This window comes from Hyaena hyaena, unplaced genomic scaffold (genome assembly GCF_003009895.1).
Source record: "Hyaena hyaena isolate Hyena2069 unplaced genomic scaffold, ASM300989v1 scaffold_600, whole genome shotgun sequence".
NCBI classification, from domain to species: Eukaryota; Metazoa; Chordata; class Mammalia; order Carnivora; family Hyaenidae; genus Hyaena; species Hyaena hyaena.
Window position 1 is genome coordinate 71,294 of NW_024081234.1, and position 12,443 is coordinate 83,736.

General features: G+C 52.4%; 1 protein-coding gene across 2 annotated transcripts in view; it reads right to left on the reverse strand.

Moving 5' to 3' along the window:
• COL6A2 (collagen type VI alpha 2 chain) overlaps positions 1–8,029 on the reverse strand; it is a 31,788-nt gene extending 23,759 nt beyond the window's left edge. Inside the window, exon 1 of one of the 2 annotated variants that reach the window (XM_039257103.1) lies at positions 7,860–8,029. The gene's annotated coding sequence lies outside the window, so the exon portion shown is untranslated. The remainder of the gene's footprint in view (positions 1–7,859) is intronic. The other variant, XM_039257104.1, reaches the window with a different exon arrangement.
• Between the last annotated feature and the right edge of the window lie 4,414 nt (positions 8,030–12,443).

Sequence of the window (12,443 nt, forward strand, 5' to 3'; positions counted from 1 at the left end):
AATGAGGGGCTCGATCCCACAAATTGTGAGATCATGACCTGAGCCAAAATCAAGAGTTGGATGCTTAACCAGTTGAGCCACCCAGGTGCCCCAAGATTTCATATTTTTAGGGTTTAAAAAGTTTGATGGCCTGCTATTAGGTGTGTAGTGTTTATAACTATGGTATCTTCTTGCCCTATTGAAATATTTATTAATATATAAGGTCTTTTGTCTCTTGTAACTGTTATTGATTTAAAGTCTATTTTACCTGATAATCAGTATAGCCACCCTGCTCTCTTTTGGTTCCAATTTACATGGAATAACCTTTTCCATCCTTTCACTTTTTTTAAATGATTATTTATTTTTGAGAGAGTGAGTGCTAGAGGGGGAGAGGGGGAGGGGCAGAGAGAGAGACAGGATCTGAAGCTGACTCTGCGCTGTCAGCACAGAGCCCAATGCAAGGCTCAAACTCATGAACCGCGAGATCACGGCCTGAGCCAAAGTCGACGCTTAACTAACTGAGCCTCTCAGGCGCCCCTCCACCCTTTGACTTTTAACCTATTTGGATCTCTGGATGTAATGTGAGTCTCTTGTAGACAGGTGACCCTTGAAAAGTGTGAGGGTCAGGGACGCTGATCCCCCCCCCACACACACACAGTCGATAATCTGCATATAACTTTTGACTCCTCCCAAACTGCTAATAGCCTGCGGTTGACTGGAAGACTTACCGATAACAGAGAGTCGATTAACACTTACTATGTTATACATATTACAGATTCTTACACTAAAGTAAGCTAGAGAAAAAATGTTGAGAAAATCATATGGGAGAGAAAATACATTTATAGTACAGTATGCAAAAAATATGTGATATGTGAGCAGACCTTCACAGTTCAAACTCAAGTTCAAGGGTCAGGTGCAGTGGATCATGTTTTTTTATAATCCATTCTGCCAGTCTCTGTCTTTTGATTGGAGAGTGTAATCTGTTTACAATGAAAGTAACTACTGATAAGGAGAGACCTACTTCCTTCCATTTGCTATTTGTTTTCTATATATCTTATGGCTTTTTGTTTCTCATTTTCTGTATTACTGTCTTTTTTGTGTTTAATTGTCTTTTTAGTGAAACATTTACACTCTTTCCTCATTTCTTTTTGTGTATATTCTTTAGGCATTTGTGGTTACCATGGGGATTACATTTAACCTCCTAAAGTTACAACACTCTAATTTGAATTTATATCAGCTTTACTTCTGTATTATACAAAAACTCTGCTCCTTTACAAGTTCTCCCCTCTCCCTTTCAGTTATTGATGTCACAAAGTTACATTTTATACACTGTGTGTTGAAAACATAACAAAATATTTTTTTTAATGCACTAGTTTCTTAAGTTGTGTAGAAAACAAAATGTGGAATTACTATTGTTATAATAACATTAGCTTTTATAACTGCTCATGTGTTTATCTTTGCTGAGATCTTTATTTCTTCATCCAGCTTCAAGTTACTGTTGAGTGTCCTTCCATTTCACCTTGGAGGACTCCCTTGGGCATTTCTTGAAGGTCAGGTCTAGTCCTCAATAAACTCCCTCAGCTTCTGTTTATCTAAGATTATTTTAATTCTATCCTCGCTTTTGGAGGACAGTTTTGCCAGATATAGAATTTTTAGGTGACAGGTTTTATTTTTTCTTTTAGCATTTTGAATATCATCAGCCCACTGCCTCTGGTCTCCCGAGTTTCTGATGAGAAATGGACACTGTGACTACTATGAGTCACGTCTCCTGTTTATTTCAAAAATTTCTCTTTGTCTTGGTTTTTTGATGGTTTGATGACAAGGAGTCTCAGTGTGAGTCTCTTTGAATTTATCCTACCTGGAGTTCATGGGACTTCTTGGAGCTTATGTTCATGTCTTTATCAAACTTGGAAGTTTATGCCATTATTTCTTCAAATACGTTTCCTGCCTCTTCTCTCTCTCCTGTCCTGGGACTCCCACACTGTGCACGCTGGCCCTTCAGGCTCTGTTTGCTTTTCTTTGATCTTTTCTCTTTGTGTCCCTCAGACTCAATAATCTGCACTGTCCTATCTCCAGCTTCACTGGCTCTTTCTTCTCTCTGCTCGAATCTGCCTTTGAATTCCTCTAGTGAAGTTTTCATTTTGGTTACTTTTCAGCTCCCTCATTTCTTTTTGAATTCTGTATAGGTTTCTCTTTATTGATATTTCCGTTTTTTTCTGACATTGTTTTCTTGACTTCTATAATGCTTTCTTTTAGTTTTCTGAGCATCTTTAAGATGGTTGTGTTCATGTGTGTCTAGAAGATCCACACTCAGGTCGTTTTCAGGGATAGTTTCTATTGGTTTATGGTTTTATTTTTTTTCCTTTGAATCAGCCATAATTTTCTGTTTCTTTGTGTTATTTGTGATTTTTGTTGTTGAAAACTGGACATTTGAATCTAATAATGTTGTGTATCTGGAAATCAGATTCTTCTCCTTCCCAAGGGCTTGCTGTTTGTTTGTTTTTTTTATTGTTATAGGCTGTCTCTGTGTCGAGGATCAGCCTGAAGTGTAAGTGTGGGCTATTCTCCGGTATTTTCTGAGCATGCACCTTTCCTGAACATGTGCAGAGCCTGCCGAATCCCCCTTCTATATGCAGTTGCCTTCCAAGGAACTACTCTTCAATGTCTGGCCCCTCAAAAAAGAAAGAAAAGAGTGAATAGGGGAGAAAAGATGGCAAAATTTTAAATCTCCTGTAAGTAAATTCAGCCAGAGAAGGAAAGGGAAGAAGGGAATGTAATGATGGGAAGAAGGGCAACAACAATGGCAGCCTCAACGGGTTGAAGAAGAAAATATCACAGAAAGTATCTCCTCTGTACACCAACAAATTGGATGGCCTTGCTGAAATGGACAAATTCCTAGAAACACAAAACCTAAAAACCATGAAGAAATAGAAATTCCAAACAGATCTTTAACTAGTAAGGACATTGACTCAGGAACTGAAAATCTCCTGACAAAGGAAAGCCCTGAACCTGATGACTTCACTGGTGAATTCTATCAAATATTTAAAGAAGAAATAACACCAGTACTTCTCAAATTTTTTGAAAAAAAGCTGAAGAGGAGGGAATATTCCCGTATTCATTCTATGATGTCAGCATTACTCTCTGATGCCAAAGTCAGACAAAGACACCACAAGAAAAGAAAATACCGACCAATAAACCTATTGAATATTGACACAGAAATCCTCCACAAAATATAACCAAACAGAATCCAATAGGATAATAAAAGGATTAAACACCATGGACAAGTGGGATTTATTCCTGGAATGCAAAGGTAGTTCAACATCTGAAAATTGATCAGTGTGATATAACCCACATGATCATCTCAACGCAGAAAAATCTTTTGATAAAATTTACTATCTTTTCATGATAAAAACACCCGAAAACTAGGAATAGAAAGAACCCACCTCAATATAATAAAATCCATATGTGAAAATTGACTTGGATATGTTCATAGATTGGAAGACAATATTAAGATCTCAATACCACCCAAAGTGATTTACAAATTTAATTCCATCTCTATCAAAATTCAAATGATGATTTTTGCAGAAATAGGAAAAAACCATTCTAAATCGATAAGAAATCTCGAGACCCTGAATAACATAAACAATCTTAAAAGAGAAGACCAAAGCTGGAGGACTCACACTTTCTGAATTCAAAACTGCTACAAAGCTATAGTAATGAAAACAGTGTGGTACTGGCATAAAGACAGACATATAGACCAGTAGAATAGAATAGAGTACAGAAATAAACGTTGCATATATATCCAAGTACTTTTCAACAAAAATATCATGACCATTCAATGGGGTTAAAGACAGCTCTCTTCAACAAATGATGCAGTGAAAACTGGGTATCCACAGGCAGAAGAATGAAGTTGGGCCCTTACTTAACACCATACACAAAAATTAACTCAAAGTGGATCCATGATCTAAATGTAAGACCTAAATCTATAAAACTTATAGAAGAAACGTGGGGCAAAATTTCACAACATGGCAGTTGGCAGTGATTTCTTGGCTATGACACCAAAAGCATAAGCCACTTAAGAAAAAATAGACAAATTGAATTTCCTGAAAAATAAAACATTTTGTGTATGAAAAGACACTATCCACAGAGTCAAAAGGTAACCCTACAGAATGAGGAAAAGTCATTGCAAATTGTACATCTCATAGGAATTAAAGTCCTGAATAGATAGAGAACTTCTAAAACTCAACAACAAAAAACCAAACAACTTGACTCAAAAATGGAGGACTTGCATAGACATTTCTCCAAAGAAGATACACAAATGGTCAATGAGCATATGAAAAGATGTTCAACATCATGAATTATTAGAGAAACACATACCCCAATTGTAAGGATATCACCTTATACTCCTTAGGATGGCTAATATTAAAAACCCGCAGAAAATAACACATGTTGGAGGTTGTGGAGAAATTGGAATTATTGGCTGGAATGTAAAACAGTAGAGCCTCTGTGGACAACAGTATGGTGGTTCCTCAAAAAAAATAAAGATAAAATTACAATATGATCCAGCAATTCCACTCTGGCTATATACCACCCCCCAAATTAAAAGCCAGGTCTCGGGGTGCTTGGGTGGCTCAGTCAGTTAAGCATCCAAATTCAGCTTAGGTTACGATCTTATGGTTCATGAGTTCGAGCCCCACGTCAGGCTCTGTGCTGACAGCTCAGAGCCCGGAGCCTGCTTTGGATTCTGTGTCTCCCTCTCTCTTTGCCCCTCCACCATTCCACTCTGTCTGTCTTTCTCAAAACTAAAAATTAAAAAATAAAATAAATAAATAAACTAATTAATTAAAAGCCAGGTCTCAAAGAGATATTTGTACACCCATCTTCATTGTTCACATTAGTGATTATTCCCAAGAGCTAATACATGAAAACAACAGAAGTGTCCAGTGGCAGAGAAGTAGATAATCATAGTGTAGTATAGTCACACATTGGAGTATTATTCAGCTTTCAAGAAAAAAGAAATTCTGCCACCTGCTACAGCAGGGGTGAACCTTGAAGATATATTATGTTCAGTGAAATAAGCCAGTGACAAAAGACAGATACTACATGATTCCAATTATATGAGGGACTTAGAATATTGAAAAAATCATAGACAGAAAGTAGAATGGTGGCTGCCGGAGACTGGGCGGGGGGAAAAAGGGAGTTCGTATTTAATGAGGATAGAGTTTCAGTTTTTCAAGACGAAAGGGATTTCAGTGACAGATGGAGGTGATAATGTACTTAAAACCACTGAGCTCTACAGTTAAACATGGTTAAGATCATAAAAATGGCTAAGATCATGTATATTTTACCACAATTTTTAAAACTTGTGGGGAAAAGTTCTTACAGATTAGTAAAAATGAGCACCCATTAGGAACACGGGGGAAAGTACAACCTGGCAAATGGTCAGTAATCAAAAGATGTTGAAGGCACAAAAATCAAGGCCCTGCAGACAGACCAACAGTGTGCTGCTCCTCACCTACAAACGCGTGTAAGAAACAAAACCAAACAGCATTCCTGCCCGGTGTGGAGAAGGCCAGCGTCCTTCTCCACTTTTCCGGTGCACATCTGACCGGAAGCCGGAAAGTCTTGACATTTTTCAGAGCTTCTGACCCAGAGTCGCTCTCCTAGCAGCAGGGGCCCCTCACAACTGGATCCCCACCTCCTCCTGCTTACTACAGCGACTGCGACGGGCCACCACGCGGCTCACCCACTGTGTGGCGTGGAGTGTTGACAAGTTTTAGGTCCCCCAGGAGCGTGTACGGACCGTCTGTGGAGAATGTTGCTTTCTGACACGGCCCGATGCCAGCCCTCGCCCCGAGGGTGGGGCCTGGGCTCCCCCAGGTGCTGCTCAGTGAGCAGCATCCCATGATCCTCGCTTCTTTGCAGGTACGCCCCACACCAGGGTCCCCCCTTCACTTTGCACAAATGAGTGAAAGAGGCCAGAGAAGGGACTGATCCACTGAAATGTGGAAAGAATCAAACTATTTGTGGTTTTCTTAATCATAAGAACGAAGTTTTTCCAGCATCATAAGGCATTCTGCGGGTGCAATCATGGTCCTCCCACACTCTGCGCTAGGAGATCCTTCGCGGCGCTGGCCGGTAAAGGGGGCAGGTAGGGTTAGGCCTGGCCTGGCTCTGCAGATGAGAAGCTGCTGGCTGGAGAGGGGGCTGGGCCACACCCACCCCTCTGCCGAGGCCCCCGCCCCTCCTCCGCCCCGGCCAGTCCCAGGTTGCTCATCTGAGGTCCTCCCTGCAGCCCACAGCTCCCGGAAGCTCGGAGCCGCCCCTGCTGGCCAGCGACAGTCCCGCCGGGTGTGATATGCGCTGGTCAGTGCAGGGGCCCGGGCTCCGCCCAGCCTGGTGGCCCAGCGGCAGGAGCCCTGCTCTGTCCCCGCGTGCCGCCTTCCCTCACTGCGTGCGTGGCGGCCCCTGGCCTGCTGCGGACTTTCGTCAGCCTCACAGGTTTCTTTCATTAGCACACGGTGGCAGCGTCACGGTGGCCAGAGGGGCCAGTGGGCCACCAGTTCCTGAGTCCTGCCGGGGGCCACCCCTGGGACCCTCGGGCCCACCCCCTCCAGCCCGGCCTGGGAGACTCCCGGTCACATATGCTGGGGGCTCAGCTTCCGCACCACCCACCCCCGCCTCTGAACGAGGTCAGGAAGGCAGACAGCGCCCCTCCTCAGAGCCCCGGAGGCCTGTCCTGCCTCCTGGCCCAGGGAGATGAGGCTGGGAATAAACCCACAAGGCCTTTCTGTTGTTAAACAAATATAAGATTATCTCTGGGCCAAAACTCCTTTATTGGAAGAAAAACCCACACATCTGTGGATCTCCAGCTTCCTTCTTCTTGAGTATTAATCTAAAAATGGACTCCTTTACTTGGGGACAGCCGGGGAGACTTAGGTGTGAGTGAAGGAGGTGGCGATGGGGGATGTGCCCGGTGGGCACACCTGAGGCACCACACCTGCTTGTGTGGTTGTTAGTGTCCGCAGGGACCTCAGCAGCTGACGCCCCCTCCACCCCGAAGCCGTGCTGTAAGGGTGCTGAGCCCCCAGGGCCCTGCTAACCGGGGTCCGGGAGGGGGTGGGGTCTGGCCCAGCAGGGGGCCGCCCCAGGCCCTCAGCCTGCCTCCTACTCTGCAGCCCCCCTGCTTACTCCCACCCAGCAGGCTTGGGGGGTGCTGGGGAAGGGGGGGCACCTCCAGCAGAGATGCATGGGGGGCCCCTAGGCGCTTGCTAATTCTAGAGTGAGGGTGAAGGGGGTGACTGTCCTCTCCACTAGGATATCGGGGACGCTTTGTCACCTGAAGAGTGGCTGGGGGCCCTGGAGAGCTCAGTCTAGACCCGGACGCTCCTTCCAGAAGGAGGCGGTGCAGCCTCTCCCTCTTGGGCGCAGGGGTGAGGGACCAGCCGGCTGGAGACCCCGTGCCCAGCTCCAGGTCAGAGGGGCTGGTCTTTCCGTGGGGTGCGGGCTCCTCAGCCTCTGGACGTGACCTCTAGGCCAGAGAGCGAGCCGAACCTCCCAGGAAGCAGACAGGGGCGGGACAGCAGATGCTGAGCCCTGGGGGCTACGTGGTGACCAGCTGGCCGGGGGGTCGGGGAGCCGCAGTCTTAGCACCGAGCCCAGAACCGGGGAGAAATCCCTTCCAACGCCCTCAGCTCTGCCCCGAGGTGCCAAAGACGGGGGGGGGGGGGGAGGGGGCGCAGCGAGGCAGTCAACTCGCGCCCGCTGGTCCCGCCGCGCGTCCTAAGGAGCGGGCGCGGGGAGCTGGGAGGGAGGCCATGAGGCTGGCACCGGGGCCACCAGGCCGCCCCCCCCCCACCCCGTCCTCGCGCGGCGCTTACCTGACCCCGGAGCGCGGGGCGCCCTCGCGACTCGTCTCCAGGAGCTCCGGGTCCAGGCGGCGGGGCTCGGGCGGAGAGCGGGGCAGAGGGAGGGTCCGCGGCGGGGCCGCCCACTTTATACCCCTCCCGCCGCCCTCCAGGGCCGCGCCCCGGCCGCGCGGACGGCGGGAGGCGCTGCGGCCCCGCGGATGGCGGGTCGGCTCGGGGGCGGGGAGCGAGGGCGGCGGACGGAGGGTCCGAGGGGCGCGGGGGGCGGGGGGCGAGGTTGGTGCGGAGGACGCAGGGTCAGAAGGGTGGACGGGGGCGGGAGTGAAGGGGGTGGGGAGAAGGGACGGGGAGCAGTGTGTGTCGGTCGGGGAGACGGGGGGGGGGGAGGGCAGGAGGACGAGGAAAGCGGACGGAGGGGGACGGAGGGGGACGGAGGGGGACGGAGAGGGGGCACTGCTGGACTCAGGGCGGGGGCGGGGCGGGGGCGCTGCCACCTCTCCCGGAACTGGTCCCCGAGAACTGTGCGCCCCGCCCTCGAGGGGCCTCCCCGCCCGCCCCGGACGGCGACACGACCTGGGGGTGGGGAACCGCGCCCTGCACCTGGAGTGGCGCGGGGCGCCGCGGGGTCCCCCCTCTCCATGTCCCCCTTGCTCAGGCCTAGACTGACCCAGCCTGGTCTGGGGACACGCAGCTCCCGGGACCCTGGGAGTCAGAACGTGTGTCCGCGGCGTCGTGGGCTCCCTAAGGCCCGAGAGCGTCCCCGTCAGATGTGAAGGGGCCTGGCTGGGAAAGGGCAGGGGGCCAGGACCGCGGGGCCTCCGGGGGTGCGGGCGGGGCAGATAGGTGCACTTGCTCTGGAGAACTCGCAGGTGGGCTTGGCGCTGGCCCCCGCCCCCCCCCGAGGCCACAGTGATGTCGGTACCTGAGCTTAGTCGGGGGCCCCAGGCAGAGCTGTGGTCAGAGTCCCTGCTCCCCACCCTGGAGCGGCAGACCCCCAGGACCAGGGCTCCTCACTGAGGTGGGGTGCAGGCAGGGCTGGGAAGAGGTCTGGGGGCGGGGCAGGGCTGCATCACTGCCTTGTGGGGGGGACCTGAGGGGGCAAAGGTGTGACCCCAGCTTCAGTTTGGCAAATCTCGGATTTAGCCGCCTCCCTTCAAGAGAGAAGCACGGTGCTTCTTGGTCACCTGTATGTGCCCAGGGTCTTCCCCCCTGCGTGCCCTCTGGTCTTCCTGGCCACTTCTTTCCATCTGCAGCCTGATTCCCCTGCCCTGGGTCGCAGACTGGCCAGGTGAGGGCAGGGTTCTCAGGGAGCCCCTCGCAGACCCAGATTGTTCGAGCAGAGGGGAGTGATGACTCCCGTGAGGAGGGATAGGCCTCCCCCGCGGCTGCACCACACGATGCCCCTACTCTGATGTCCAAAGGGCCTTCGAGCTGTCCCCTGGCCCCAGCACTGGCCTCCCACCTGCTCCTGGCTCCCAGAGCCCCCCTCGGCCTGCACCACTCTCCGTGCCCACTCAGTGCCCACCCTCCCCGGGCAGCACCAGTCACTCCTCTGATCCAGCACCCTGTTTCTCTGTGTGCGGTGGGTGACCCCGAGCGAGAGACACCGAGGAAGGCAGGTGTGTGTGTGTCAGTGGGCACCTGGCTTCCCCCAAAGAGAGCTACGGCATTCACATGGGCGACGGGGCTCACGCCTGGAGGGTCATCATGGCCTCCCTGTTGGAGGGAGGTTTATGGGGCCAGGTCATAAAAGGAATCTTGGCTAAAGTGTTGGTCACGGTGGCTCCCTAGTCAACAGACCACCCAGTGGTCGTTTCCCTGGTTCCCAAGGGTGTCATTGTCACTCCCACACTTGGCCATTGGAGTAACTGGATTCTGGCCTATGTGGTAGGGGAAACCCAGGGGAAAACTTGGGTGCTGCCCCCCCACCCCCCTCCCCCAGCCCAGAGAGCAAACCACAAACAATATCGTGTCCCTGGAGACTGAGACCTGGAAGACGCAGGGGTGGCGAGCCTCCCAGAGCCCCGAGACCGACGAGAAAGGCTGCAGGCCACTGAGGCTTAACCCTGGAGCCGCCCAACATCCTCTGCTGCGTGGGACTTGGAATTCTGGTGATAGGAGGTTAACGGGCTGATGATTTACAATTGCATTATTTCCTGCCCTAATTAGGAAGGATGGGAAGGAACAGTTTGCATTCACATGGGAGGGATGATAATATCACTTATAGTTTGGCCTCGGGGCCATGTAAATCCTCCCCTCTGTCCTAACGTGGTCTGGGAAGCTGGGTGCCCTGGACACTCCCAGGACGGGACACCGGGCCCACTGGGTAGGACCAGGGAGATCACGTGCTGGAGGCCTCAGAGAGTGGGGGGTGAGCTCCTGTGAAAACCCAGAGGTCTGCACTTCAGGGAAGGGTTCAGGGGTCCAGTGGTCAAGGGCATGCTGGGATATCCCCCTGAAATTAAAAGATAAATCTTCTCATGCTGTGTCCCCTACTTCAGAGAAGACTTGTGGGACTTGTGGGTTCGGAAGACAATACTTTCCACCCTTAGGAATATTACTCTGACAGTATCTCAGGTGACATGGAGGCAGCCAGCTTTACGGGGGGCCTAGGAGCAGGAAATGTCTATGCAGCAGGCCCAGGCTGGGACCACGTGGGGCTGGAGATGTCCCGGCGGGAGAAGACGCCCAGTGGAGGGCCCTTTGGAGCCTTGCTGGAACACTTCCTACCCACCTCCTTCTGTGCGAGGGTCCCGCAGCAGGGCCGCCAGCGAGTGGCCGCCATGTTGAGTTTCTGTTTGTCACTCCAGGCGGTAATGAGAGTAGTAATCATGTCGTAGCTTCGTGCCTCCCGAGAGGCATGTCACATGCTGGACACTGTGTGCAGCTGGAGGTCCCCCACCGCCCTTAGCTGGGAGGAAGCAGGCCAGGGAACTGGAGGGGCGGCGGGGGGCGGGGGGGACTCACCTGTGTCTTCATGGCTGCGGGGCAGGGCCCGGCGCAGAGCCGCCCCTGGCAGGGGGCTGTTGAATCGGTAGATCCTGGAGCCTCTGCAATGCAGCCTCCACGGGGCCCTGTGGTTCTGGAGACTTGCAAGGGGCCTGAGACCCTGAGACTTGCCCTCTGGGGTCAACCAGTGCTCCATCCCACCATGAAAACCAATAGGGCCTCCCCGCCGTGGCTTTGTGGAACTTTGTGGAACAGCTTGGAGGGTGTGAATGTCGGTCTTCCCGTCTCCTGGGCCTGAGGAACCCTCCGCTGTCTGCCCCAGGTTTGTTTTCCTTGATTTGCTGACATTCTAGAACCGCAGGTGGGCTCGGTCGGCTCCCTCCTCATCGGGCAGAGGCGGAATAGCTCGGGCAGTGTGAGGGGCAGAGGGGTTCCGGGGGCGCCCAGGCGTCCCTACCTCAGCCAGGTGTCCCGGACCCGGGGGCTGTCTGTGTGGAGGCCGGCACCGGGGGCTCCCAGCACCCCATGTGGTTTGTACTGCTGTGTTTCCAGAGGGGAGCCCATCTGAGGTTGCGTGACGGTGCCAGTCTGACCCTGTTTGTGCGGCTACAGCGCGCAGTGAGCCGTGCAGACCTCATGCTCAGGAGAACGATGGCGACGGAGGAGCTGTCAGTGAAGGAGCCTGTGCCTTCGGGCTGTGGGTGCACTGGGCCCTAGGGACAGTCAGGGAAAGCCGTTGCCTTGTCTGCCCACACGTTCTCAGGCCCAGGGAGCGGACAGGCCCTCCGAGGCTTTCTCATGCTCTGCCGTCTCCTGGGACGGCTCTGGGCGCTGGGGCCTTGCTCTGTGGCTTTAGAAATGCATTTCGGAAGATGTTTGTTTTCCTTTGCGCTCACTGGGTTGAAGGGTAACGTTCCCCTTCCCCCCCAACCGCTCTCGACTTTGTCCAGGGACCTGAAAGCGCTACAAAACCCACCATCCAGGGGCAACATGTGGGAGTCAGCGCATCGCGGGCTTGTGTCCCAGTTGGTGACAGAGAGGCGGCTTTTATTTGTTCAGGCCAAAGCTACCCCGTTGGCCCTGGCGATCCCTCTGGGTCCCGGGCAGCTTGGATGCAGGCCTCTAACTCTGTGACGTCACGTGGGTGGAGAACTGTCAGCATCTCCAGGAGCCAGGACAGAGCCGGGCACCCGGGGAGGGCCTGCGGCGGCGCGGGCACCAGGTGGCAGGGAGGTCTGGGTCACGTGCTGGCGGATGGGCGCTGCCCCCCGGGTGGGAAGGGGCTGTGTGCTCCCAGTGGACCTAGTGCAGGCATGGCGGTGCTCCCGAGGGGCCCCCACTTCCTCTGGCGTCTGGCCTCGGGCGTACGGTCATTTCTTGGAAAGTGAAGCCAGCCCGAGATGGCAGCATCCCCGCGGGGCCCCCACAAAGCTCCCCTCCCCCCGAGCGGGTCAGATCCTGCTCACGAGCATCTCACAGGCAGGACCCGGGGACTCACGGGGGGACTGGGCAGGGGAAGAACTTCTGGTCTGGGGTGGTGGTCTTTCCCCTCTGCCACCCCCAGGCATATGTACGCTCATGAAACCCGTTTACAAAATCCTTCAAAATATTTATGCCTCATTAAAAGCTCCTCTTACCCAGCTGTGC